The sequence below is a fragment of the Erythrolamprus reginae genome, chromosome 1 (genome assembly GCF_031021105.1).
Source record: "Erythrolamprus reginae isolate rEryReg1 chromosome 1, rEryReg1.hap1, whole genome shotgun sequence".
Taxonomy (NCBI): domain Eukaryota; kingdom Metazoa; phylum Chordata; class Lepidosauria; order Squamata; family Dipsadidae; genus Erythrolamprus; species Erythrolamprus reginae.
Window position 1 is genome coordinate 93,062,675 of NC_091950.1, and position 6,000 is coordinate 93,068,674.

Here is a 6,000-nt window from a genome sequence, read left to right on the forward strand (position 1 = left end):
GTGAATGGATGGATGGGTTTGTGGATGGATGTTAGTGAAGAGGGGAAACTGTAAGTTAAATGCATCCATGTAAATTTTAAGTGTCAAAATTCACTCACAGAACAATAAATTCAGGATGAAAGAGGCCATGAGTCTTTAATCTTCAGGAAAAAGAAAGTAAGTAGCCTTTCCTGAATTATTTCCATGGGGAACATGTAGCCTAAGGAAATGTGAGAATTTTACTTATGTGCAAATTAAATTATGAATAGCTATCTTAAATTATTTCTATCATGACCTTCCCTGAATTACACTACTACTTGCTCAATTTCTCCAGGTGAACTGGCAGGATGATGCATATGAGAAAACAAGGCTACATATTTATCTAGAAATAACAATGGGACTGATTTCAATGTAAACAAGCACAAGATCCCCAAAAGCCCCAGCAATAGGCACTCAATGATTTCAACTTTTAGTTTGTTAATTCTAAGTGTTTCTGAGAACGTAGCAATTCATCATATTGTTAAAATGGATTACTCAATAGAGATCAATAAGAGCCTCTTGCAAAAGACAGATGGTTCACTTTCTTGACAAAACTAGCAAACTGTATGACTATTATATTGATATAATACCAGAAGAATTTTATACCCATGTATAACAGCATACAGTAAAGTGCTGGTCATTGAGGAGATCAGATACCTCTTTTCTAGCTTTCTATCTGTGTCTCTCGTGCAAATAAAAAACTTAAGTCCCATGCCTGCTACTCAAGTTGAACAGATTCATGCTGCCTTGAAGACGTGTAGACTGTAAAATCCAGAAGGAACAAAGAACAATTTTCAGAAACCATCCAATATCTTCACCGGTTATGGCTCCCAAAGACATGATAGCCTCACACTTCTGGGAGTAGTTTAAACTTGAATGAGTGGCTGCATTTTTAAATTTCCAACTTGGCATTTTTTTCATCACTGCAGAAATATCACCAGCTTTGGAGATCGCAGTGGGTGGGACAACCATATAAACATGATTCAAACATGATTAATGTTTCTCTTTACTTCTGGGGAGTCTTACTTTGCTTGGGTGAATCTTACTTTATGAGACTCTGTTAAGCCTATTGTAGAATTAGTAGTGTTTCCTGTCACGAAACATTGAGAAATTGTGCCACCAATTTGCAATGACAGTGATTAGAGATGAGTTTTGATGATCACAAAATAAGAAGCTTGGGTGGCATTTGTGGCCCTAGAGACCCAACCTGTTTGATGATGTTGACTGGTTAGGAACGGCACAGCTGTCAGAAAAAGGAGAAAATAAAAAACAGTTTTGTCACTAGGGTCCTTCCCTGCACTAATAGGAAGAGAAAAAAATGTGAGACTTGTTGATGGGATGTGCACATTGAGAAAGATAAAGTGTACAGTTCTGGTCATCTCACCTCAAGAAGGATATAATGGAACTGGAAAAGGTGCAAAAAAGGGCAACAAGAATGATCAAGGAAGTGGAGCACCTCCCTTATGAAACCAGGTTGCAACGCCTTGTCTCTTCAGCCTTGAAAGACGGCGTTTAAGGGGTGACTCGATCGAAGTGTATAAAATCATGCATGGAATAGAAAAGGTGGATAGAGAAAAATTCTTTTCTCTAGCACACAATATTAGGATGAGGGGGCACTCCCTAAAGCGAGTAAGAAAGCGAGGACAAATAAAGGGAAATATTTCTTCACCCAGAGGGTCGTTGATTTATGGAATTCACTTCCAGAAGAGTTCTTGACAGCTGATATCTTCAAGGCAGGATTAGACAGATTCATGGGTGCCAAGTGTATCGGTGGTTATTGAAACGGATGTCCATGTGCCGCCTCTATGTTGGTTGAGGCAGGCAGGATTCCCTTGAGGACCATTTGTTGGGGGTCAAGGGAAAGGGAGGGTTTTGCCTTCTCTTTCTACTCAAGGTCCCCAAGGACAATTGGTAGGCCACTGTGTGACACAGAATGCTGGTTTCGATGGGCTTTGGCCTGATTCAGCATGGCTCTTCTTATATTCTTTTATGTTTTTAAAGTGGGAGAGCTGGGAAGATCCTTTGTGGTCCTTTTCTATATACTGTACCTGGCACATATACCTAAATAAGCTTGAATGAGTGATCTTAAGAAACTGTGAAATGATTGAACTAGTTAGCCAATTTCATTAGTTCTCCCCCAGTTCTGGCCTTCTTCATGAGCTCCAGGGCCTTCAAGAGGAGAAGAGAGAATAAAATGTGTCTTGCTGTATTAACTCTCCAAGTTCACAGAAAGAATCTAGAAACCCCAAGGGGTACTAGGGTGTACACCCAATTGTCGCTTTCCCTCTCCTTTAACCAAGCTTCTCAGCACCATATTTGATCAGGCTCTGCTTATGGAGTAGGAGATATGAATGTAATTACTTTGATAATACAAAATTATATTGTTGCAATATTGGACTAGCCCTAGATGAGTGATGGCGAACCTATGGCACATGTGCCACAGGTGGCAGGTGGAGCCATATTAGAGGGCACGCAAGGCGCTGCCCTATGTTTGTTCCAGCACGCATGCGCAAACTGGCTAATTTTCAGCCTTGGGGAAGGCCCTTTCGCTTTCCAGAAGCTTCTGGGAAGCTTCCTGAAGCCCCGAAGTGCAAAAAACTGGACAACAGGCAAATCAAATTTTTGGAAAAACAGACTTCCAGTTTGCCTGTTGTGCTGTTTTTCACTCTCCAGGGCTTCAGGAAGCTTCTCTGAAGCCTCCAGAGTGTGAAAAACAGCACAGTGGGCAAACTGGAAGTCTGTTTTTCCAAACTTCCGGTTTGTCTGTTTGGCCATTTCTTCACCATCCTAGGCTTCAGTGAGGCCTCTGTGCATGCATGGGCGGGATTGTGCACATGAGCAGGGGCATCAAGGAGATGCTAGCACACACACACCTTTTTGCACACACACATCTCTTGGTACATGAACCCAAAACACAGATACCTTTTGTCACAAGAACCAAAAAAGATTCACCATCAAATCCTGGGGAACACCACCAACCAAAATGACACAAAATGACACACTAAGACAGTACATATTATACATATTATCCCCTCTTGTGTGTATGTGTGTATATATACACACACTTGAACCATTTCCAAAAACAGGTGAGGGCTGGGGAGTTTTCCTCTATTATTCTTTGGGTGATTTTTATCATATGCTTTAAATCAAGAGTCACATCTCTCTCTCTTTTGTTTCTCTCTCTTTCCTCTCATTCTCTGCCTCAATCGTTTTCTCATTTCTCTTTTTTCTACCCTTTCTTCTCTCATTTCTCTCTCTCTCCCTTCCTCTCCTCTCTCTCTCTTTCTTCCTTTCTCTCTTTCTCTTTTGCTTTCTTTCTCACTCTCTTTCTCTTGCTTTCTTTCTCTCTTTCTCTCCCCCCTCTCTCTCTTGCTTTCTTTTTCTCTCTCTTGCTTTCTTTCTCTCTCTCTCTTACTTTCTTTCTCTCTCTCTTGCTTTCTTTCTCTTTCTCTCTCTCTTTCTCTCCCCCTCTCTCTCTTGCTTTCTTTTTCTCTCTCTTGCTTTCTTTCTCTCTCTCTCTTTCTTCCTTTCTCTCTTTCTCTTTTGCTTTCTTTCTCACTCTCTTTCTCTTGCTTTCTTTCTTTCTCTCTTTCTCTCCCCCCTCTCTCTTGCTTTCTTTTTCTCTCTCTTGCTTTCTTTCTCTCTCTCTCTTACTTTCTCTCTCTCTCTTGCTTTCTTTCTCTTTCTCTCTCTCTTTCTCTCCCCCTCTCTCTCTTGCTTTTTTTCTCTCTCTTGCTTTCTTTCTCTCTCTCTCTTACTTTCTTTCTCTCTCTCTCTCTCTTGCTTTCTTTCTCTTTCTCTCTCTCTTTCTCTCTCCCCTCTCACGGCACATCTGACCATGTTCCATGGCACACTGGTTGAAAAACACTGCTCTACAGGATAAGAAATAGAAAAAGATATCAGGAGCATAAACTGGGTTATGTAAAAACAAACAAACAAACAAACAAACAAACAAACAAACAAACGCACTCTAAGGAAGACAGCCTGCATTTTGATCACAGTCGTAAAAAGGCCACAAATGTTCCAAGCATCCCTGTACTACGATCGTTCTGGATAATCATGGAACAGTTGGAGAACAGCTCCATTAGAAGCCCGGAAAGACTATTTCAAAATCCAGCATGAGGCCTAAGTGCACTTTTCTCTGTCTGGTTGCCTGATTGTAACAATTTTCCCTTAAGAGATTGAAGGCTGCTTGCTGTGGAGACACAATTGAAGCAAAAAAGACCCTTCTCTGTGTCTGCAAAACTCTTTTTTCCAGCTGCTTCTAGCTAGGCATGGTGCTTTGCAAAATCAGAAGCTGGCAATTATATTGTGGGAGGACAATTACTTGGCAAATACAGTCCGGGCTTGTCAAATCTGCTACTGTATTGCCTGTTCTCCCTTACCTGGTGCTTAAGGATACCTGACAAAGTACAGTGTATTGGAAAAACAGTGCCAACTCAATCTCTACAGTTAATGAGCCTTTCTGACTTTGAAATAACTGCTAGTGGGAAGATAATATCCATGCTTTCCCCCCTCTTGCTGTATCAGAGAGAAAACAGAGGAATAATGAAAAATACCATCTTAGCTGCTCTCACAAACAAAAGATGTTGCATTCGTGGTTTGCTATTCTGGATTAACTAGAATAAGTTAATTTGCGTTGTCTCCTTTCACAGGTGTTTTAATCTCAGAAAAAAAATGGGAATCATCTCGTGTATATGCCTAAGACTGACATGGTTCCTAGAGGGAAAAAGGCCATCAATATATGCTAATTTAGCTGATACATCTGCAGTAGATTTATCTGGGCAAACATTATCCATGGTTACCCCCAATTGTGGTAATTTCTCAACATTTTGTGATGAACAATCTCTTTCAAGGAACTGCATCCATTTACTGGTAGTTACTCTGACATAAACTCTTATCATTCCTAAAACAAAGGGTGGGTAACCTGAATACAGTGTTCTCTCGATTTTCGCAGGGAATGCGTTCCGAGACCGCCCGCGAAAGTCAAATTTCCGCGAAGTAGAGATGCAGAAGTAAATACACCATTTTTGGCTATGGACAGCAGTGTTCCCTCTAATTTTTTTTCGGTGTGAGCAGAAAAGTATAATGTCTGAGCGGCACATTTCCATGCCTGGGCGTGGATTGGTTAGAAACAAAAGGGGGTCACGTGACCTCAGGACACACAACAACGGTCATAAAAATGAAACGGCAGCAAAGTTTTGATCCTCCGATCATCGGGCTGCTGCGAAGGTGCTAAGTGTTAAAAAGGGCCATGTCACTTTATTCAGGGCCGTTGCGACTTTGAACCATCAGTAAATGAACCAATGAGGCCAATGTTTCTATCTCCTGAGTAAGACGGTTATTAAGTGAGTTCTGCCTCACTTTACCACCTTTCTTGCCACAGTCGTTAAGTTAATCCTTGCAGCTGCTTGAACATCCCAAAAGATGTTCATATAACCCTGGGACATGGCCACCATCATAACTAACTTGTCAACAGTGTTCCCTCTAATTTTTTTGGGGGGGTGGGCGGAAAAGTATAGTGTCTGAGCGGCAGTCCCTTCAGGACTGGGCGGCACAGAAATAATAAACAAACAAATAAATAAATAAATACTGTGTGTCTATAACAGTGAGCTCATAATAGGGCAACTCTATCAATATCAAAATGCCACTTAAATAGTTGAGCTACTTTCAAACTAGATTTTGATTTTCTTTCTCTCTTCCTTACTCCCATTCTTTTTCTTTCTCTTTTCCTTCCTCTCTTTTTTCTATCTGTTTCTCTCTCTTCCTCTCTTCCTCTCTCTCTCCTTCCCTCTCACTCTTTCCCTCTCGGCTTCTGGGCAGGTTTGGAAAACTCTGAGTTGATGATGATTTTTAAGTGAGCGATTGCTCACTGCTCAGCTTAGAGGGAACTATGATGGACAGTATCACAAGCCATCCCTTAACACTTTAAACCCCTAAATTACCATTTCCCATTCCCTTAACAACCATTTACTCACCATT